The sequence below is a fragment of the Scyliorhinus torazame genome, chromosome 5 (assembly GCF_047496885.1).
Source record: "Scyliorhinus torazame isolate Kashiwa2021f chromosome 5, sScyTor2.1, whole genome shotgun sequence".
Lineage (NCBI taxonomy): Eukaryota > Metazoa > Chordata > Chondrichthyes > Carcharhiniformes > Scyliorhinidae > Scyliorhinus > Scyliorhinus torazame.
In genome coordinates, this window is record NC_092711.1 from 126,305,464 (window position 1) to 126,329,343 (window position 23,880).

The following is a 23,880-nucleotide window of genomic DNA, read 5'->3' on the forward strand; positions in this document are numbered from 1 at the left end:
CAATTCACCAACCCTGCACATCTTTTTGGATTGTGGGGGTGAGTCCCACACAGACATGGGGAGAATGTGCAAACTCCATACGGACAGTGACCTGGGGCCGGGATCTAACCCGGGTCCTCGGCTAACCACTGAGCCACTTTGCGTGACCCTAGTGCTGAATTTTGAAAACTCCTTTGACAGGATATTGCAAGGGGAGGATTTACTGATGGAAACTCAAATCAAACTTCACATCAAGATTTAACAGAGACACTCCATTCATCAGGATCTGAATATCATTGGCCTGTGAATGTGGAAGCAAAAATGTTTGTCTGTTCTGTCTGTAGGAAAAGATTTTCAAGATCAGTGTGACTGAAAAACCCCCAAAACACACACTGGACTCGTGTGAGAGCGTTCCAGTGAACTGACTGTGGAAAGTGTTTAAACCAGTTACACAAGCTGAGAAAATATCACACCATCCAGAGCGGGGAGAGACCATACACATGTTCTCTGTGGGGACAAGACATAAACTGATCGTCAAACGTGGAGAGGGACAAGGATACCAGCAGCTTGCTGAAACCATGGCATTGTGGGGACTGTGGGAAGGGATTCAGATCTCCCTGTGAGCTGGAGATTCATCACCGTAGTCACACCGGTGACAGACCATTCACCTGTTCGGAGTGTGGGAAGGGATTTACTCAGTTATCCCAGTGAGAGTTTACCAAGATGTGGGAGCTGAGCTGGCGAGGCATGGACTGGGATCCAGTTATCTGTATTGGACAAGATCGACGTTTCCTGGGGGTGGGATGAATGTTGTGATTTCCTGTATTTAGTCTTTGATATTGTCTGATAGAAACACAATGTGTTTCTGTTTGGGGATGAAGGGAAATTTTATTTAGGAAGCACAAGATAGATGTATGGGGGGGTGGGGGGAAGAAGAGGACAGAGAGGGACATCTTTGGAAATTAAGGCTAATAAAGGGACTGCATTCTGAAATGTTTATCCTCCAGGTGGGCAATATCGTTGTTTTCATTTTATTTTTGTCCTGAGAGGGGCTGCCCCACCAGCGATAAGCTGGTGAATGGGAGTGAGATGGTGGTGGGTGGTTTTGGGGGGGGGGGGTTTAGCTCGCTGATGACTATAGAACTGTTTTTCTTCTAATCTGAGGGTGTGTGTATCACGGCCATCTTGGGTGGAGCCTTGGCCTGTATTTTTTGAAGATTTACTGGATAGTCCCTCACGGTGGAAATTTCATACAGTGCAGAAGGAGGCCATTCGGCCCAACGAGTCTACACCAGCCTCCGAAAGAGCACCCCATCCCACATCTCCACCCTATCCCCCTAAACCAGCAACCCCACCTAACCTTTCATCACTAAGGGGCAATTTAGAGTAACCAATCCACCTAACCTGCACGTCTTTGGACTGTGGGAGGAAACCGGAGGAAACCCACGCAGACATAGGGAGAGTGTGCAGACTCCACACAGACAGTGAGCCAAGCCGGGAATCAAACCTGGGACTCTGGAGCTGTGAAGCAACAGTGCTAACCACTGTGCTACCGTGCTGCCCCAAATGGCTGATTTCATGATGGGGAAGGGAGGTGGGAGACCCCTGATTTGGCTGGTCACCTGGAACGTAAAGAAATTGGGTGGACCAGTGAAGGTCGAGGGTTTTCGCTCACCTAAAGAATCGAAATGCTGGTGTGGTGTTCTTGCAGGAGACTCACTTGCGGGTTAGAGATCAGACCAGACTGTGGAGAGGTGAGCCAAGTGTTTCGATAAACAGGTCCCTCTTTCGGTCACTAGGATCGTTGCAGACACTAATGGGAAAAACGTGGTGGTCAGTGGATCGTTCGGTGCTGGTGAATGGCTATGCCCCTAACTGGGTGATGTGGCATTTGTAAAAAAATTGTTGGTATCCATCCTAGACCTGGATACATATCAATTAATTTTTGAAGCAAACTTCAATTGTGTCTTGTATCCGAAAATGGACTGGTCCAAGCCCATTCAACCAGTACAAATACACAAATTAAGAGTGAAATCTGGACGGACCATCTGGCATCGACCCAGGCACCAGAAACAACAGCAAACCCGGAAAAGATAAAGAAATGCTGTTCCCATGTGCAGACTGTAAAGGATTATGGGACACAGATTTAAGATTGTGAGCAAGATCTACTGGGGAGATGTGGAAGAAATTTTACACAGTGAGTGGCAATGATCTGAACTCAACGCTGCCACACAAAGATCGATAATCTCCAGGTCCTGATAACCCGAATGGTGCTGTCAGAATTTGATGTGAGGCTTGGTTGTGAGTTTCCTGTCTGCGAATCCCTTTCTAAGCCCCTGTGAAAGAAGTTTACAAAGGCATCACTGTCTGTCCAGAAATGAAATTCAGGAAAGATAAACATTTCTCCTGGTTTGAGTTTGCTGTGTGTCAATCCTCCCCTACTAATTCGCTTTAAAGGAGTTTCCTAAATTAATCACTTTCAGTCCAGCATTGAAATTCACAACATTCTCCCCTCCTGCTTATGGGTCCAGTTTGACTGCTCATGACCCTCTTGGAGGGTCTAACCTACAACACAGACCCTCTTGGCATCAGCAGTCCCTTGATTTTAGGGTGATGTTGACTCAGGGTTGTGAATTTCTATCCTGGGTCTTCATGTGACTGAACAGAGCCGCAGAGCTTTGGACACATGGGACAGAATGTCTAATAAGACAGTGAAATCCGGAGAGCAGGATTTCTTCCTTTTCTTTCCATCTCTGCCACCGCTTTGCCTCATCAATAAGACATTGGGACTCAAAGACTAATGCAGTTTGATGGACAAGTTGTCTCCATTCTGAACAATGGGGAACAAGCTCCTCCCACTCATTGAAACATCGCCCCGACAAAGATGACAAACGCGCATGCGCCCTGATGCACATCCAATAAAGATGGCGGCCGTTAACCCGAGCCGAACATGAGGAGCTGCAGCCCCGCTCGGTACAAACGGGGTTCCGTAAACATTTACGAGGTTTACGATTGCAACAGCTTTACACAATGTTTCCGCCCACCCCGCGATCTCTCGCTCCCTCCATATTGTTAAACGCCTCTTACCAATTTCGGATCTGAAGACACAATCCTTCTCCTTCGCCATTACCCACACTGCGCATGCTTCAATCACAGCGGACCCGCCCCTCATTCACTCCGATTGGTGGGAGGACCATCCGCCCTCACTCGGTCATCCGGAACCGCCCCCTCTTCCCATTGGTCCGGAGCTGTCCCAATCACTCCACGGACATGTGATTCGGAGCATGCGCGATGCAACGGCTGCAGTTGGACACCTGTGCGCAGGCGCAGGAACGGAGTTTGGAGCATGCGCAATTTCAGTGTTGGCCTCGGGACGAGTCCTTTGTCCTGGAGAAGCGGAGTCAGCGTCAGGCGGTGGGTGGGAGGCTTTGGGAACACTTTGTGGATCCGCAAACCCTTCACAATCATTGTCAGCTCCCTGGTTTGCAGCTGCGGAGCTTCTCCCTCCCTCCCGGGAACAGGCCCAGGTTAACGGGCACCATCCTGCTTCAGACACTGGAGGATGGTTCACATCAGAGGATGGGGGAGGGGCGATAAGAAATAAGAGCTTCCACTTTGCACTCAAATCAATGAGGACTCTCATCTCTGGCAAGGAAGGAAACCCTGGCAGGTGGGCGGGGAGGGTTCACAAACACCTGCTGGAGGTCCCAAACCCCCAATGAGAATCTGCACATCCCGGGTTTGCCGCTCCCGGGCTTGTTTGCTTCATGGGCTGGTTTAGCCCAGGGCTTAATAGCTGGCTTTTAAAGTAGACCACGGCAGGCCAGCAGCGCGGGTTCAATTCCCGTACCAGCCTCCCTGAACAGGCACCGGAATGTGGCGACTAGGGGCTTTTCACTAACATCATTTGAAGCCTACTTGTGACAAGTGATTTTTATTTCATCTGGTGGACCAGCAGGGTGGGCGGGGTTTCAGGGCTCCAGTGGCCAGGAGAGAAAACGATTGATTGTATTTTCACTCTGCACAGAGAAAATTAAGGGACAGCCTGCTTGAAGCCGCAGGAACAGGTGTACGGTGTTGGGTGGGATGCTGCCAGAACTGTGAGTGCAGGGAATGGGCTGGTTGGCAGCCAGAACAGTTGGAAATGGTGCTGCATTGATCCATTGTTCAGGTCAAACAGCATCCAGACACCATGCAGCCTGGCACTGTGGACTCAAAAACAGGATAATCTGATAAAATGTGCAATGGGTGATCTCCATGTGGTTTGGATTCCAGCACCGCAGGAGGGAGAGGGTGTGGGACGGAGATTTACTGCTTTACAAGAACACGTGAAGAAAACATGTTCTGTCAAAACTAGAAATGTTTGTTCTGAATTTCTATCCTGTACTGACAGTGATGTTTGTAAACTCCTTTTACAGGATATTTGAAATCTACAGGCGTGAAATCATCCAACCTGGAAAGACACAAGGACATCGACACCATAGAGAAACTGTGGAAATGTAGGCACTGTGGGAAGGAATTCCATTCTCCATCTCAACTGGAAACTCATCAGCGCAGTCACACTGGGGAGAGACCGTTCACCTGCACAGTGTGTGGGAAGGGATTTAACCGATCATTCAACCTTCGCACACACCAGCGAATTCACACTGGCGAGCGGCCGTTCACCTGCTCTGTGTGTATGAAGGGATTCAGCAGTTCATCACATCTGCTGAAACACAAGCGTGGTCACACTGGGGAAAAGCCATTCATCTGTTCCATGTGTGGAAAGGGATTCACTAATTCAACTGACCTCCTGACACACCAGCGAGTTCACACTGGGGAGAGGCCGTTCATCTGCTCCATGTGTGGTAACAGATACACTCAGTCTCAAAACCTTGTGAGACACCAGCGAGTTCACAAGTAACTTCTGAAGGTAGATTCTCCTGTCATTGAACAGGTAATCACATCCAGGACTGACCCATGTTCATTCTGATAGTTGTGGTTAGTTTCTGCTGCTGTTAATAACCGCTATAATCAACTGGAATTAACTATTCAGTTATTTGTTCTGCAAGTTAAGAGAGAATTGATCAGCCAGGGTCTAACTGAATGGCAGAATAAACTCAAACGGCTGAACAATCTACTCCAGTTCATAGAATTTACAGTGCAGAAGGAGGCCATTCAGCCCATCCAGTCTGCACCGGCCCTTGGAAAGAGCACCCTACTCAAGCCCCATGCCTCCACTTATTCCCCTTTATCCCAGTAACCCCACCTAACCAGTTCCTGTGTAGTTTTACCTGAGACTTCACCCACTCTCTAACTCTGCTCCAGTGCTGAAGCCACTTCCCCAGTCTCTTCCCCAGCTCTCCCATCACTTTCCATTCATCAGCTGGTGTTTGAGTCCAGGTTTATTAGGGACATGGGAACAGGAGGAGGTCATTTATCCCCCTCAAGCCTGTTCTCTTATTCATCGAGGTCATGGCTGATCTGTGACCTAACTCCATTTAGCCAGATATTATTTTAATCCTGACTTCCCCAGTCTGTTACAATGTGATTTAAAACAAACATTTGTTTACATCAGACCATTAATGTAGGAGAGTGTCCCAAGGAAAATCTCAAAAACATCAACTAGACAGAAACTGACACTGAGGGGCACACGCTGACGTAGCAGTTAGCACTGCTGCCTCACGGCACCGAGGACACTGGTCTGATACTGGCCGCAGGTCACTGTCCGTGTGGAGTTTGTACATTCTCCCCGTTTCTGCGTGGGTCTTACCCCACAACCCAAAGATGTGCAGGGGAGCTGGATTGGCCACGCTAAATTTCCCCTTCATTGGAAAAAAAAACTGACACTGAGTCACACGATGGGAAGGATGTGATTGCTCTGGAAAAGTTACAGAGGAGAGTCACCAGGATGTTGCCTGGGCTATTTTACGAGCAGAGAAAGCTGTGGTGGGATATAATTGAAGTGTACAGAATTATAAATGAAATAGGTAGGGTAGATAGGAGGAAACTTTCCCCACAGTACAATAATAATAATCTTTATTGTCACAAGTAGGCTTACATTAACACTGCAATGATGTTACTGTGAAAAGCCCCTAGTCGCCACATTCAGGCGCCTGTTTGGGTACAGAGGGAGAATTCTGAATGTCCACATTACCCAACAGGACGTCTTTCGAGACTTGTGGGAGGAAACCGGAGCACCCGGAGGAAACCCACGCAGACGCAGGGAGAATGTGCAGACTCCACACAGACAGTGACCCAAGCCGGGAATCGAACCTGGGACCCTGGAGCAGTGAAGCAACAGTGCTACCGTGCCGCCGGTGAGGGGGTCAATAACCAAGGGGCACAGATTTATGGTCAGGGGCAAGAGATTTAGAGGGGATTTGAGGAAAACCTTTTCACCAGAGGGTGGTGGGCATCTGGTACTCACTGCCTGAAAGGTTGGTCGAGGCGCGAACCCTCACAATATTTAAGAAGCATTTAGATGAGCACTTGAAATGCCAGAGTCGACACGGCTACGGACCCAGTGCTGGGAAATGGGACTACAATGGATAGGTGCTTAGTGGCAGGTGCAGACACGATGGGCTGAAGGACCTCTTTCTATGCTGTAAAACTCTATGACTCTAAGGGGATGTTAAGAGGGCTGAATAAAGGTTTGGTTAAAGATGTAGGTTTTTCGGAGTTTGTTAAAGGGCAATATCTGTGGACAGGCAGATAGGGTCAGGGAGGAAATTCCAGTGTAGGGACGATGACTGAAGGCACAGTCAAGGGCTGAGAGAGACTGAGGGATGTGTAAGGCCAGAGTTGGAGGAATGCAGAGCTCTGATGGTATCTGACTGGAGGAGGTTACAGATTTGCAGATAAAGGGGAGGGAGGAGTGAGGCCCTGAAGAGATTTGAACAGGAGCTGAGAAGTTTAAAATGGAGGCTTTGATGAAGCCGGGGCCGCTGTCGGTCAGTGAGTGTAGTTGTGATGGGTGAGTGGGATTTGGGGACGGCCGGGGAAAAGGGCGGCAGAGTTTGGATGAGGTCATTAGAATAGGCAAGCAGGCTGACCACACAGAAACACTGCGGGGATCAGGGGGGGGGGGGGGGGGGGGGGGGGGGGGGGGGGGAGATCGAGATGGGGTTATCCCAGGACATGGGAACCTGATGTCCTGTCTTCAGATGGTGGCACAAAGGGGCAGCAGATCAATGAGGAGCAGAGGGGCCATCAATAGGTCGTTGGGAGACACCAAAGGACATGGAGTGAGAAGAGAAGCCATTGTTGGAGATTGATTGGCTCTGATTGGAGAGGTCTGAGTGGAGCCGACTGAGGTCAGTGGCCCTCAGCTGGACAGTGGGGGAGAGGTGATGGAGGACGGTGCTCTCAACTGTGAGGTCAGGAGGTATGAGGAGGGATAGTGACCCACAGTCGCGGAGGATGTCCTTTGTGACCTGGATTCAAGCTCTTTCAATGCTGGGACAGGAACAGAAACCAGTTTGGAAATGTTCAAACATGGAGCTCAGGGAAAAGTGGGTACGAATTTGGGAAGTGTGAAGACATTAAGTGATTCTGGAGACGAATTGAGGGTGAAGATGAGCTGGTAGTTTACAGGAATAGAGATGCTGAGGATGGGGATTTGAGGGGGTGCATGTTGAGGTAGTTTACAAGGATAGAGGGATTGAGGATGGTGGTGAGGAAGGGGTAGTTTGCAGGGAGAGGGGGGTTGAGGGAGGGGGTAGTTTACAGGGACAGAGGGTTGAGGGTGGGAGGTTTAAGGGGTGAGGTTTGATGACACTTTTAAAGGGATCTGCTAGTTTCTGAGGAAAGGGAGCTGTTTCCAATGTCATCCGGCACAAGGACCAGGAAGGGAAGTTGGTGGATTAGCAGTTTAGTGGGAATGGGGGCAAGAGAGACAATAGGGGTGAGTCTCATGGATAAGATAATCTTGGAGTGGACAGGATAGGGACAATCCAGATAAAGGACTGAGGAAGAGGAGACCTCGGAGATGTTTGACTTGGTGGAGAAGAGGAAGATGCAACTGAACAGATAGTCCCAGTGTCGGTGAACAGATAGTCCCAGTGTCGGTGAACAGATAGTCTCAGTGTTGGTGACAAAGAAATCCATGAGCTCTTTGCACTGAGGTCGGGAGAACACTGAGAACGGAAGCTGAGGTTATCCTTGCTTCCAGGAATGATCCCGAAATAGTGAGCAGTTTAGACAGAGGAGAGCAGTGCCAGGTAGAGCTGGGTGTGCTGCAGCTGTGTCTGGTAATGAACTGTTCACCAGATGTGGCCAGATATGTTCAAATCTGCCCTTGAACTTGAGGGTGTGAAGATGGAGGGAGTGACGATGGTGGGAGAGAGTCCAGGTTTTACTGAGGGTAAAGACATCAGAGGCTGAGGGAGGAGCTGAGCTGTTCACCAGTTATGGAAGTATTCTGGCCAATGGTGAGACAGTGGTGAGTTTGAAAGAGCTGTTGTGAGTGAGTTAGGGAGAGTTTCTTTCACAGAGTGGATGCAGAGGGAAGGGGAATGCGAGTGGTGAGGGTCACAAGGAAGTGAAGCGATTTGATCTTGGCTGTGACTGAGAGACTGACATAGTCACAGTGATACTTGGAGTTTTCTGTTTTTCACTAATTTTCCTGTTTTTTAAAGTAAAGAAAAACTTATATTTGAATAACCCCAACATAACCTCAATAAACACGGAAATCTTCAAACTTGAATGTTGAATATTTTAACCGATACTCAACTGATCCTGCACTCATTCATTCTTTGTGAGTGTTCTTTCTGGGGAGAACACTAGATAAAAGCAAAATACTGTGGATGCTGGAAATCTGAACTAAAATCAGAAAATACTGGATAAACTCAGCAGGTCTGGCAGCATCTGTGGAGAGAGAAACATAGTTCCAGTTTGTTTTTACGTGTGTAACAGTCTGGCCATCACTGAGAACAGGAGGATGGTAACTGGAACTTGGCAGAAATAATTGGACACAGATCAGTTGCCCAGAATGTGGTTGTTTTAAAGTCAATAATGATGCAGGAGTATTAAGAAGCTGTTGAAATGCATTGTACTTGGCATGGGCCGTGCAGTGGTTCACACTGCTGCCTCGCAGCTCCAGGGACCCGGGTTCGCTTCCTGCCTTGGGTGACTTTCTGTGTGGAGTTTGTATGTTCTGCTTATGTTTGCGTGGGTTTCCTTTGGGTGCTCCAGTTTCCTCGCATCAGTGATGCTATTTCCAGCTTGGAATGTGAGAATGCTAACCCACTGAACTGAAATTGAACTTTTTTAATGTGAACTTTTCTTTATCTGCTGATTATTGGAGCAGTGAATGATTGAAAATTGGTTACAATTAAATGTAATGGTTATTTCTTTGATATCAGAGTGACCAAATGGATGTTTGAAGTGGCTCGCTAATAGAAAAGAGAAGAACTTTGAAGGGATCTTACCTGAGATGCAGGTGTTAGTACGATTCATTTAAAAAAGAGAAATACAGAACAATATATATTAATGATTTGGATGAGGGAATAAAATATAACATCTCACCGTTTGCAGATGATACCAAGTTAGGTGGGAGGGTGAATTGTGACGAGGATGCAGGGATAGAACATAGAAAAATACAGCACAGAACAGGCCCTTCGGCCCATGATGTTGTGCCAAACGTTTGTCCTAGATTAAGAACAAATTAATCTACACCCCATCATTCTACCGTAACCCATGTACCTATCCAATAGCCGCTTGAAGGTTCCTAATGTTTCCGACTCAACTACTTCCACAGGCAGTGCATTCCATGCCCCACTACTCTCTGGGTAAAGAACCTACCTCTGACATCCCCCCTATATCTTGCACCATTCACCTTAAATTTATGTCCCCTTGTAATGGTTTGTTCCACCCGGGGAAAAAGTCTCTGACTGTCTACTCTATCTATTCCCCTGATCATCTTATAATCCTCTATCAAGTCGCCCCTCATCCTTCTCCATTCTAATGAGAAAAGGCCTACCACCCTCAACCTTTCCTTGTAAGACCTACTCCCCATTCCAGGCAACATCCTTTGCACCTTTTCCAAAGCTTCCACATCCTTCCTAAAATGAGGCGACCAGAACTGTACACAGTACTCCAAATGTGGCCTTACCAAGGTTTTGTACAGTTGCATCATCACCTCACGGCTCTTAAATTCAATCCCTCTGTTAATGAATGCTAGCACACCACAGGCCTTCGTCACAGCTCTATCCACTTGAGTGGCAACTTTCAAAGATCTATGAACGTAGACCCCAAGATCTCTCTGCTCCTCCACATTGCCAAGAACTCTACCGTTAACCCTGTATTCCGCATTCATATTTGTCCTTCCAAAATGGACAACCTCACACTTTTCAGGGTTAAACTCCATCTGCCACTTCTTAGCCCAGCTCTGCATCCTATCTATGTCTCTTTGCAGCCGACAACAGCCCTCCTCACTATCCACAACTCCACCAATCTTCGTATCGTCTGCAAATTTACTGACCCACCCTTCAACTCCCTCATCCAAGTCATTAATGAAAATCACAAACAGCAGAGGACCCAGAACTGATCCCTGCGGTACGCCACTGGTAACTGGGATCCAGGCTGAATATTTGCCATGCACCACCACTCTCTGACTTCTATCGGTTAGCCAGTTCGTTATCCAACTGGCCAAATTTCTCACTATCCCATGCCTCCTTACTTTCTGCATAAGCCTACCATGGGGAACCTTATCAAATGCCTTACTAAAATTCATGTACACTACATCCACTGCTTTACCTTCATCCACATGCTTGGTCACCTCCTCAAAGAATTCAATAAGACTTGTGAGGCAAGACCTACCCCTCACAAATCTGTGCTGACTATCCCTAATCAAGAAGAGAAAGGGATCCTACAGCATGATCTGGACAGTGGGCATATCAATGGCAGATGCAGTATAATTTGGATAAGTGTGAGGTTATTCACTTTGGAAGCAAAAACAGGAAGGCAGCTTACTACCTGAATGGTTGTAAATTGGGAGAGGGGAATGTGCAGTGGGACCTGGGTGTCCTTGTGCACCGGTCGCTGAAGGTAAGCATGCAGGTGCAGCAGGCGGTAAAGAAAGCTAATGGTATGTTGGCCTTCATTGCGAGAGGTTTCGAGTATAGAAGCAGGGATATATGCTGTTGCAAATATACAGGTTCTTGGAGTATTGTGTGCAGTTATAGCCTCCCTCTCTGAGGAAGGATGTTCTTGATTTCAAAAGTGTGCAGCAAAGGTTTATCAGACTGATTCCAGGGGTGGTGGGACTGTCATATGAGGAGAGATTGACTAGGTTGGGATTGTTCTTGTTGGAGTTCAGAAGAATGAGGGGGGATTTCAGAGACTTTTAAAATTCTAACGGGACTAGACAGGGTAGATGCAGGGAAGGTGTTACCAATGATGGGTGATTCCAGAACCAGGGGTCACAGTCTGAGGATTCAGGGTAAATCATTTTGGACAGATATAAGGAGACATTTCTTCACACAAAGAGTGGTGAGCCTGTGGAATTCATTACCACAGGAAGTAGTTGATGCTAAAACTTTGAATATATTCAAGAGGCGGCTAGATAGCACTTGGGGAGAATGGAATCAAAGGGAGAAAGCAGGATTAGGCTATTGAGTTGGATGATCAGCCACAATCGCGATGAATGGCGGAGCAGGCTCGAAGGGCCAAAAGGCCTCATCCTGCTCCTATCTTCTACGTATCTATGTCGGCATCTCCACATCATGGCTATGCATCTGAGTAAGTGGCTTCCTGTTATCTGAAATGTACTGATTGGAAGAAACTGTAGTTAGCGAAGTAACAGAAAGGGAATCCGAGTGACTGATGAATAAATTCATTTTGACATTGTTCCAGGGATCAAATTGAAGACTCAGGTATAGGGGTATCGAACAATCAACAAAGTTGATGTGGGAATTGTCAAAACACCTGTAAAAAAAATTTGCAACATTTTACTGTGACAAAGGCACTGTATAAAACATGCTGTAGTTACTGATGACTCTGGGATGGTGTTCAGTTATTCATTGGGTGGATACAATCATCAGGCAGAAAGGCTGTTCATCAGTTGTATGCAGAAAAAAATTAATTCCGTTTTCACACTTGGTGACATCAGCACAGTCACACTGGAGGCAGACTGTTCAGATACTTCGCAGTTAACAGTCCAGCTTCAAAATGTCAATAGATCTGTTACACGACTGGTGCATTGTGTTTTTGAAAACTCACCACTATTCTTAGAAGTCCCCCTCTACCAAAAAGGGACGACATTCTAATTAGGGTGATTAGGGATTCTCACTCCCTGACTCCGATGCAAGCTTCAGTGGGTGCTATTCAGGTCAAATTATATTTTCAAGTTATCCCCCGGTATAACCCATACCTTCACCGAAGATTTCATCTACTTACCACTTAGTAGCATCGATCCTGGGTCCCGCATTGCTAAGTATGTAAAGTAGACTAATAACCACTGTTTCAGGTTAAAACTTTTAAGTTATTTTATTATTATATTTTTTTTTTTTCTTTTCAAAAGATGCAATCACTGTCTTTACAGAAAAGTATAAAGATCTTGCTTCTGGATCCTTCTGGTTGGTTGAAGGGACCTTCAGGCCCAACCTTTTTAAAAAATATATATTTTATTGAAATTTTTTTCCCCAAACAACAATTTTTCCTCTTACAAAACAAACGCAACAGTAACAATACAGAAATTTTTAACAATACACAAGTAACAAAACCCCATTATCTATTGACCTAAACTAAACTTAAACCCCCCCCCCCTCCCCCTGGGTTGCTGCTGCTGGTCATCTGTCTTCCCTCTAACGTTCCCCTAGGTAGTCGAGAAATGGCTGCCACCGCCTGGTGAACCCTTGAGCTGATCCTCTCAGGGCAAACTTTATCTGCTCCAGTTTAATGAACCCCGCCATATCATTTACCCAGGCCTCCAGTCCGGGGGGTTTCGCCTCCTTCCACATGAGTAGGATCCTGCGCCGGGCTACTAGGGACGCAAAGGCCACAACGTCGGCCTCTTTCGCCTCCTGCACTCCCGGCTCTTCCGCAACTCCAAATAGAGCTAACCCCCAGCCTGGTTTGACCCGGGCCTTCACCACCTGCGAAATCACTCCCGTCACTCCCTTCCAATATCCTTCCAGTGCTGGGCACGCCCAAAACATATGTGCGTGGTTTGCCAGGCTCCCGCCACACCTCCCACATTTGTCCTCCACTCCAAAGAACCTGCTCAATCTTGCCCCCGTTATGTGTGCTCTATGTAGCACCTTAAATTGAATCAGGCTAAGCCGGCGCATGAGGAAGAGGAATTTACCCTGCTTAGGGCATCAGCCCACATACCCTCCTCTATCTCCTCCCCTAATTCTTCTTCCCACTTTCCTTTTAGTTCGCCCACCGACTCCTCCCCCTCTTCCCTCATCTCTCGATAAATCTCTGACACCTTGCCCTCTCCGACCCACACCCCTGAAAGCACCCTGTCCTGTATCCCCTGTGTCGGGAGCAACGGAAATTCCCTCACCTGTTGTCTAGTAAACGCCCTCACCTGCATATATCTCAAGAAATTTCCCCGGGGCAACTCATACCTTTCCTCCAATGCTCCCAAGCTCGCAAAAGTCCCATCTATAAATAAATCTCCCACCCTCCTAATTCCCAACTGGTACCAGCTCTGAAATCCTCCATCCATTCTTCCTGGGGCGAACCTATGGTTGTTCCTGATAGGGGACCCCACCAGGGGTCCCCGCACCCCTCTCTGTCGCCTCCACTGTCCCCAGATATTCAGTGTTGCCGCCACCACCGGGTTCGTGGTAAACTTTTAGGTGAGATCGGTAGCGGCGCCGTCACCAGCGCCTCTAAACTCGTCCCTTTACAGGACTTTCTCTCCAGTCTTTTCCACGCCGCTCCCTCACCCTCCATCATCCATCTACGTATCATTGCCACATTGGCGGCCCAATAGTAATTGCCCAAGTTCGGTAGTGCCAATCCTCCTCTGTCCCTACGACGCTGAAGGAACCCCCTCCTTACTCTCGGAACTTTCCCTGCCCACACGAAACTCGTGATGCTCCTGTCTATTTTATTAAAAAAGGTCTTGGTGATTAATATAGGGAGACATTGAAATACAAATAAGAACCTCGGGAGGACCATCATCTTAATTGCTTGCACCCTGCCCGCCAGCGATAGAGGCTGCATGTCCCACCTCTTGAAGTCCTTCTCCATTTGTTCTACCAGCCGTGTCCGATTAAGTCTGTGCAAGGTTCCCCAGCTCCTAGCGATCTGAATCCCCAGGTATCGGAAGTTTCTTTCCACTTTCCTTAGCGGCAAGCCTTCTATCTCTCTACTCTGGTCCCCTGGATGTATCACAAATAATTCACTCTTCCCCATGTTTAGCCTATACCCCGAGAATTCCCCGAACCCCCTCAAAATTCGCATAACCTCTATCATCCCCCCCGCTGGGACCGACACGTATAACAATAGGTCATCAGCGTATAACGAGACTCGGTGTTCTTCTCCCCCTCTAATCATCCCTCTCCATTTCCTGGAGTCTCTCAACGCCATGGCCAGAGGTTCAATTGCCAACGCGAACAACAATGGAGACAGCGGGCATCCCTGTCTTGTTCCCCTATATAGTCGGAAATACTCCGATCTATGTCGACCTGTAACTACGCTTGCCGTTGGAGCCCCATAAAGAAGTCTAACCCAGCTAATAAACCCGTTCCCAAACCCAAACCTCCTTAACACTTCCCATAAATACTCCCACTCCACCTTATTAAATGCCTTCTCTGCGTCCATTGCCGCCACTATCTCTGCCTCCCCCTCCACTGGGGGCATCATTATCACCCCTAATAGTCGTCGCACGTTAACATTCAGTTGTCTCCCTTTTACGAACCCTGTCTGGTCTTCGTGCACCACCCCCGGGACACAGTCCTCTATCCTCGATGCCAGTACCTTTGCCAGCAATTTGGCGTCCACGTTCAATAGTGAAATAGGTCTATAGGACCCGCACTGCAACGGATCTTTGTCCCTCTTCAAAATTAGCGACATCGTCGGGGGTAGACTCCCCCCTTTCCTGGCTTCATTGAACGTCCTCGCCATCAACGGGGCCAACAAGTCCACATATTTTCTGTAATATTCCACCGGGAACCCGTCTGGCCCCGGGGCCTTCCCTGCTTGCATGCTTCCCAGTCCCTTAATAACCTCGTCCACCTCAATCGGTGCCCCCAGGCCTACCACCTTCTGCTCCTCCACTTTCGGGAACCTCAATTGGTCCAGGAACTGCCGCATCCCCTCCTCTCCCTCTGGGGGTTGAGACCTATACAGTTCCTCATAGAAGGTCTTGAACACCTCATTTATCTTTCCTGCCCTTCGCACCGTGTCTCCCCTTTCGTCTCTAATTCCTCCTATCTCCCTCGCTGCTGCCCTCTTTCGCAATTGATGAGCCAACAGGCGACTAGCCTTTTCCCCATATTCATACCTCCTCCCCTGTGCCTTCCTCCACAGTACCTCTGCCTTTCTGGTGGTCAGAAGGTCAAACTCCGTCTGGAGTCGTCTCCTCTCCCTGTACAATTCCTCCTCCGGGGTCTCTGCAAATTCCCTGTCCACCCTTAAAATCTCCCCCAGTAATCTTTCCCTTTCCTTGGCCTCTGTTTTCCTTTTGTGGGCCCCAATAGAGATCAGCTCTCCTCTGACCACCGCTTTTCGTGCTTCCCAAACCACTCCCACAGGGACCTCGCCGTCGTCATTGACCTCCAGGTATCTCCCAATACACCCCCGCACTCTTGCACACACTCCCTCATCCGCCATCAGTCCCACATCTAATCGCCAGAGTGTTCTCTGCTCCCTGTCCTCTCCTAATTCCAGGTCCACCCAATGTGGGGCATGATCCGAAACCGCTATGGCTGAGTACTCAGCTTCTTCCACCCTAGAGATCAACGACCTTCCCAAGACAAAAAAATCTATCCGGGAGTACACTTTATGGACATGGGAGAAGAAGAAAAACTCCCTAGCCCTAGGTCTAAGAAATCGCCATGGATCCACTCCCCCCATTTGGTCCATAAACCCCTTAAGTACCTTGGCCGCTACCGGCCTTCTTCCGGTCCTCGAGCTGGATCTATCTAGCCCCGGGTCCAGCACCGTATTAAAGTCTCCTCCTAAAATCAAGTTTCCTACCTCCAGGTCCGGTATACGCCCCAGCATCCGTCTCATAAATCCCGCATCGTCCCAATTTGGGGCATACACATTAACCAACCCGACCTCCATTCCCTCCAGCCTACCACTCACCATTACATATCTACCTCCGCTATCTGCTACGATGTTCTTTGCTTCAAATGCTACCCGTTTCCCCACCAAAATGGCCACCCCTCTGTTCTTTGCGCCCAGTCCTGAGTGGAACACCTGTCCCACCCATCCTTTCCTTAGCCTAACTTGGTCCGCCACCTTTAGGTGCGTCTCTTGGAGCATAACCACGTCTGCCCTTAGTCCTTTCAAATGCGCGAGCACTCGGGCCCTTTTTATCGGTCCGTTCAGGCCTCTCGCGTTCCACGTGATCAGCCTCACTAGGGGGCTACCTGCCCCCCTCCCGTGTCGACTAGCCATTACCTTCTCTAGGCCAGTCCCATATCCCGCCTCCGCGCTCGCTCCCCCAGCGTCGCACACCATCCCCGCCCGCCCACTCTTTAGCCATTTCCTTTTGGATTTCCGCAGCAGCAACCCAGTTGTCCCCCCCCCCCCCCCCCAGCTAGATCCCTATCTAGCATGATTGCTCCCCCCATATCACTTCCGTAAGTCAGCTGACTTCAACTGACCCCGGCTACTCCTGCTCACTCCTCGACCCCCCCCCCGTGTGGGGGAACTCCCATCCGCCTTGCGCCTGTCTTCCCGCCTTATTCTTTCTGGCGCGGGAACATCCCTTTACCTGACCCGCCTCTTATGGCGCAGCTCCCTTTCCCCTCCCCCTCCCCATTCTCCGACTATGTCCCGTCTTTCCCCCCTCACCGGCGCCCACATTTCCCCAATGTCTCCCCCCTTCCCAGTTTGCTTCTCAATTAACTTCACCCATACCATTAACAAAATCAATAACAATAACATTTCCTGCAGCATCAGTCCCTCAGTTCCAATCCAATTTCTCTTCTTTGATGAAGGACCATGCTTCCTCCGCCGTCTCGAAATAATGGTGTCTCTCCTGATACGTGACCCATAGTCTTGCCGGCTGCAGCATCCCAAACTTCACCTTCCTTTTATGCAACACCTCTTTGGCTCGGTTGAAGCTCGCCCTCCTTCTCGCCACCTCCGCACTCCAGTCCTGGTATATCCGTACCAGTGCATTCTCCCATCTGCTACTCCGCACCTTGTTAGCCCATCTCAGGACCTCTTCTCTGTCCTTAAGGCGGTAAAATCGCACGATTATCGCCCTCGGTGGTTCTCCCGCTTTTGGTCTTCTCGACGGAATCCGATTTGCCCACTCCACCTCCATGGGGCCCGTAGGGGCCTTAGCACCCATCAGTGAGCTCAGCATCGTACTTACGTACGTTCCACAGTCCACTCCTTCCACACCCTCAGGGAGACCTAGTATCCGAAGGTTCTTCCTTCGCGCTCCGTTTTCTAGGTCCTCGATCCTTTCAGTACACTTTTTATGAAGTGCCGCGTGCGTCTGAGTCTTAACCGCCAGGCCCAGGATCTCGTCCTCAATATCTGTCACCTTCTGCTCCACCACGCGGAGCTCAGTCTCCTGCGTCTTTAATGTCTCCTTGAGCCCCTCAATTGCCTGTAGCATCGGGGTCAGCACCTCCCTCTTCAGCAGTTCCACGCACCGTCTCACAATTTCATCCTGCTCAGGCCCCCATGTCGCCTGCGCTTTCTCCGCTGCCATCTTGTACTTCTCTCCCTCTGACCTTTTGGTCGACGATTCCTCGGGCTGCAGCCGCCGCCGCCGGTTTTTTCCTCCTTCGTTTGGGGGGGACTCCCTTCTTACACACCCCACACCGGGTTGGGTGGTCAAAAAATTCCCCGTTGGGGCTCTTCGAAGAGCCCGAAGGTCTGTCGGAGCTGGAGCCGCCGAAACGTGCGGCTAGCTCGGCATCACCGCAACCGGAAGTTCCCCCTTCAGGCCCAACTTGACAATCAATCTTCTTTAAAGTCTGGTCTTCTTGAGATGTATCAGCTATTTTAGCTCGTCTGCTGTGCCCTGTCCATTTCCCATAGCTGAGCTGATATAATCTGAGTGTAGCTGCTTGTTCCTTCTCTGCTTCTCTCTCTCTCTCCCTCTGAGCTCTGGTTCTGGATCTGGATCTGAATCTGATCGTTCCTGCCCTGGTCTCGAGGTTTATATTTGCTTTCTAACGATTACGTTTTTTGATGTTATTGTAAAGTAACTCTTATTTTCTTTGATTGTAAAAAGGACCTTTTGATCTAAACCTTTTAATCCAACTAAGTGTACATTTTGACATGACTTCATCTCATAGATCTGATTACATTGTGTCCTTTGTGGTGTTCAAAATGCTTTGGTTTCAATAGGTGTTACTTTTAATTCCTGTCATTTCTATAGTTTTATTTTCCAATTGTGTCCTCAGCTCAATTTTGACTTTGATTTTGGCTTTGAATTATGTTTCTCGTAGACTGATAAACCTCCAGTTCTCTTTAATTTACCTGGTATTAGCAAATTTTCACACCTAGGACCTCATCCATTCTTTTCCAGATCCTTACTAAGTTAGTTACTTTCAATGAAGGTGTGAGCCATTGTTTTTGGCTTCATTCAAAATCCTGTTTGTCTTGTTTGCTAAGCCTGCTTGACCAAGGATATCTGCATTTTACAATCCTTCCCTGACAGCTGCTGTTAACCCTTTGTGGGATCTTGCCCTGTATTCTCTCACATTTCTCTCAGACCAGATATTGCCAGACTTCCATGTTTCAAATGACACATTTTTCCATATTTCCAATAACAATTGTGATTGGTGAGAGGCTGTTTAAATGTCGTGCGTGTGGAAAAAGATTCATTCATCCCACTTGATCACTCACGAGTTGTTTCAAATTTGACCAGCTTCTAATGTTTTTATATCCAGGACGGGGTGGAATGTGGCGCAGTGGTTAGCACTGGGGCTGTGACGTTGAGGACCCGGGATCGAATCCCGGCCCTGGGCCACTGTCCATGTGGAGTTTGTACATTCTCCCCATGTCTGCGTGGGTTTCACCCGCACACCCCAAAAGATCTGCAGGTCAGGTGGATTAAATTGCCCCTTAATTGGAAAAAATAAATTGGGGACACTAAATTTAAAAAAAGAAAAACAATTATATCCAGGACAGCACTATGGTACAGAACCAATACACTGGAGCTTTTCAAACAATTACTTACTAATTTCCTATCTGGGCCCTTTAGCTAATCAGATCACAAACGGTAATTTAGACTTCACCAAGATTACTATTAATGGTGGAACGCTTACCCATCATTCACAGCGTGTCAGAATGTGACCTATGTTCTCTACAAGGAAAGACTGCGCAGGCGTGGGGAGTGTTTGGAGCATGCGCAGTTTGGTTAACGGGTTTAGAACCCGCGGTTTCGGGTGAGAAAGGACTGGAGAGGAATGGGGCTGGCGGGAGAAATGGAACTGATTGTGGGCCAGGGGAGCGGGAAAACTTATTGAAAAACCATGTTTAGGCCTCAGATCACGAATTCCAAACTATCGGGCCCCGCGTGCGGCTCCTCCCGAGACTTTTGTTGGAGCCGGTTTAACGACCGCCATCTTTATCGGGTTAAGGGCGCATGCGCGGTGCTCCTTGTCCTGTCAGCAGGAGGAGAGAATGTTGTGACTTTCTCTCCTGGACTGACAGGGATGGATTCTGAAAACTCCTTTTACAGGGGGTTGGTCAGAAGGAGGGGGTTTGCAGAAGAGAAACCAATGTCTTTTTCTTGTGGATCATTCTACTGGAGTCATGTTTTGGGCATTTCCAAACTCTGTCTCCCTATTCGGGTCATGTAAGTGGATTGTAGATTGCTGTGAGTGTTTGACTGTATTGCCGCACCTCATTCACCCCCTACTTCCATGCCAAGTTCCAAGCTGCAGGCTCCTGCTGATCAATGTCTGCCTCCAGTGGGGATGTGGGACAGCTGTCAGGCGCAGAAGTGTTGGAGGAAATTATACTCTGTAATATACAGTACTCCATATGCTTCACCCAATGTCTATGTATTTATGAAATGGAAATCGCTTATTGTCACAAGTAGACTTCAAATGAAGTTACTGTGAAAAGCCCCTAGTCGCCACATTCCGGCGCCTGTTCGGGGAGGCTGTTACGGGAATTGAACCGTGCTGCTGGCCTGCGTTGGTCTGCTTTCAAAGCCAGCGATTTAGCCCTGTGCTAAACAGCCCCTGATTTATGATGTGGAGATGCCAGCGTTGGACTGGGGTGAGCACAGTATGACGTCTTACAACACAAGGTTAAAGTCCAACAGGTTTGTTTCAAATACTAGCTTTCGGAGCACTGCTCCTTCCTCAGGTAAATGAGCAAGGAAGGAGCAGCGCTCCGAAAGCTAGTGACATCGAAACAAACGTGTTGGACTTTAACCTGGTGTTGTAAGACTTCTTACTGTGTATTTATCGTATGTCCTATGTTTTTCATTTATGGAATGATCTGCCTAGACTATACGCAGAACAATACTTTTCACTGTACCTCGGTACACGTCTCAACTTTATGTAGGGTTGAAGGTGGGAGGTGGGCCAGGAGTGGGTTAGAATAATCAAGTTTAAAGGTAACAGTTGCGTTTATATATTTATAAGTTTCAGAAGCATTTAACCTGAGGCAGGGGTTAAGTGAGACAATGTTCCTGAAGTGGAAATAGGCGGTCTTAGTGATGGTGCAGATACATAGTCGGAAAATCAACTTCTGGTCAGATATGACACCAAGGCTCTCAACCGTCTTATTCAGCTTCAGAAAGTTGCTGGGGAAAGTGATGGAGTTGGCAGCTCGGGTTGAAGCAGGGACTGAAGAAAATGGCTTCAGTCTTTCCAATATTTAATTGGAGGAAATTTCTGTTCATGCAGCACTAGATGTCAGAAAAATCAGGACAATGTGTGAGTTGGGGGGGAACTTGGAGATGATGATGCTACTCTCGTCCATCTGAGGGTTTGGAAGACTGTGTCTGGTTGTAGATATATAGATCTTTCTCCTTCAACCCCTGCTTTTCCCACTTCTCTCTCCTTCACCCACAGAGACCAGAGTCTTGTGTCAGTCCAGACTGGGTGGCAGCCTCCCTTCCCTGAAGGACATGAGTGATCCAGTTGGGCTTCTGCAACAATTCAGCAGTTTTCCAGGTCACTTTTTCTGAGTGCTGGCCTCACAAATGACCAGATTTATTCAGCTCAGTTTCAGAAGCTGTTTTTGTGGTTTCTTTCTCACTTTTTCTTTCTGTTTTAAATCAATTTCACAGGATGTAAGAAGGGGAAGTACGTACAGTCGGGAAACTTCACCTAATCATTCCATCAAAATGTGACAGTCGCTGAAATTTTTGAAACCTGAATATCATCGGATTTTGAACAGAACTGAAAAACACCGTTCACAGTGGGGAGAAACCGTTTTCTCGGTGGATGAGGTTTCCGTCAACATCTGGCATGTCAAAACAGAAGTCCAGTCACTCCATGGAGAAACCATGGAAATGTGGGGACTGTGGTAAGGGATTAAGTACCATCCAAGCTGGAAATTCATCAGCGTAGCCACACTGGAGAGAGCCGTTCACCTGCTTCACATGTGGAAAGGGATTCGTTAGGTCATCCCACCTGCTGTCACACCAGCGAGTTCACACTGGGGAGAGAGCATTCACCTGCTCCAAATGTGGGAAGGGATTCACTCAGTCATCCAAACTGCTGTCACACCAGCGAGTTCACACTGGGAAGAGACCATTCACCTGCTCCGAGTGTGGGAAGGGATTCACTGCTTCATCCTACCTGTTGACACATCAGCGAGTTCATACTGGGAAAAGACCATTTAAATGCCCAGACTGTGGAAAGTGCTGTAAAAGTTCCAGTGTACTGATGCGCCATCAACATGTTCACCGTCAGGAGAGACCATTCAGGTGCTCTTACTGTGGGACTGGGTTTAGACAATCATATAACCTCATTGTACACAAGCGAGTTCACACTGGGGAGAGGCCGTTCACCTGCTCCGATTGTGGGAAGGGATTCACTCAGTCATCCAACCCGCTGAAACATCAAAGAATTCACAACTAACTACAATGGTTGGATTCTGCTGTTAATCACATCCACGACTGAAATATGTTCAATGGGTCTGTTTCTGCTGATGTTGATGAATCCAGGGTGGCAAAGTAGCACAATGGTTAGCACTGTTACTTCACAGGGCCAGGGACCCAGGCTCGATTCCCGGCTTGGGTCACTGTTTGTGCAGAGTCCGCACTTTCTCCCTATGCCTGCATATGTCTTTGTATTGATTGGATAGTACAATTATGGACATGTGCTTGCTAGTATTGCAATTCCATCAGCATATCGATGCTGTAATTGGTTAACTACAATCATGGGAGACAAATGAGGTAATTGGAACCACCAGTTGTGATTGAGTATCGATGGGCGAAAAACAAATGCAAACCTCTGATTGGTATATGTAAATTACCAATTACCTTCCTGTAAGACGACCTGAAGGTATAATAATGTATTGTTGAGAGAGTCTGTATGCTATTCTCTGGAGATAGCTCCCATATGCATATGTCTGAATAAAAACCGAGAAAGATACTCCATGTGTCGCCTGGTCAGTTACATGAGCAGTAAGTTCGACAACTGCAAGTTCCCCAAACACCAGATATTATTTCTGAATCCTCCCCGCCCACCTGCCAGGGTCTCCTTACTGCGCAGGCTCCGTTCACAGCCCGGTGTGTGACTGACGGCAGCTCCTGACCAATAGGAAATGAGGGAGTGCCTGGAGGACTGATGGGTTGGTCCTCCAACCAATCAGAATGCGAGGGCGGGACTTACAGTTGACAATGGGCGACGCTGATTGGCTGCGCGACACAATCGCCCAGCTGAAGACGGCAGCCGTTAACCCGGGCCGTTCTGCGGAAAGATCCCCAACAATGACCGCTGGTTTGAACCCAGGACCAGCTTCTTATTCGGGTTGGGAGCCTGATGGGGTGTATTTGAAACTTTCCTTTCTGACCCACCCACCGGCTCCATTCCACCCGCTCACACGGCAGCTTTTAACGGCTGAGAATTTCCACATGGCGGCCTGAGGTCAGCTTCATATTCACACTGCGCATGCTCCAGATCACAACGCCCGGGTGAGTGACGGAAACTCTGGACCAATAGAAAGAGGGGCGGGGCTGGAGGACCCAGCGGGAACGACTGACCCTGCAGCCAATGGGAGTGAATAAGAGGCGGGATTGGAGGCGGGAGCGGCAGGTTCTGCAGCCAATGGGAGTGAATCAGGGGCGGAACTGGAGGACCCAGCGGGAGCCCCACTTGTGTTTGTCCAGCATATGAGAAACATATTGCTTTTCCCACATGGGACTGGATGTGCTCTCCACGGGACCAGGATGCCGTACCATGCCTTTATTTTATCTGACTATTAAGTAAAACAGGATAAATTTCATTTTAAAATAAATACCGGTTTATCAGCTTTTACCATTGTGCTGAAGTCACCTTGTTGTATGGAGTTAACTGAAATGCTTTTCATTATTATTATTATCTAAACACCTCAGAATTTAATTTATTGAAAAATTGAGATTTCTTCATTGTTGCAATCCTTAGTTAGTGTTATCTTTATCCCCGAGATTTGATTAAATGAACACTGAATGTAACAATATGATAAATAACCAATTTGTCTTTAGTTTTACATTAGTTGATTAATATATTCTTACCTTACGGTTGATTAATGTAGTGACCAGAACTGTACTCAGCACTCTAGCTGTGCTCGATGTTTTATCAAGTTCAAACATAATCT

At 48.1% G+C, this 23,880-nt stretch overlaps 1 protein-coding gene and 1 long non-coding RNA gene across 2 annotated transcripts in view; one reads left to right on the forward strand and one right to left on the reverse strand.

The window, feature by feature from the left end:
* The window catches only part of LOC140417902 (uncharacterized), a 32,312-nt gene extending 29,194 nt beyond the window's left edge, over nucleotides 1-3,118 (reverse strand). Inside the window, exons 1-2 of the mRNA XM_072501334.1 lie at nucleotides 3,067-3,118; nucleotides 1,655-1,792 (exon numbers count right to left, since the gene is read on the reverse strand). The gene's annotated coding sequence lies outside the window, so the exon portion shown is untranslated. The remainder of the gene's footprint in view (nucleotides 1-1,654; nucleotides 1,793-3,066) is intronic.
* Nucleotides 3,119-3,293: 175 nt separating this feature from the next.
* LOC140421850 (uncharacterized) lies at nucleotides 3,294-22,676 on the forward strand. The gene is made up of 3 exons (XR_011947122.1): nucleotides 3,294-3,393; nucleotides 4,398-4,915; nucleotides 21,365-22,676. It is a non-coding gene; the product is annotated as an uncharacterized lncRNA (long non-coding RNA).
* Nucleotides 22,677-23,880: the final 1,204 nt, after the last annotated feature.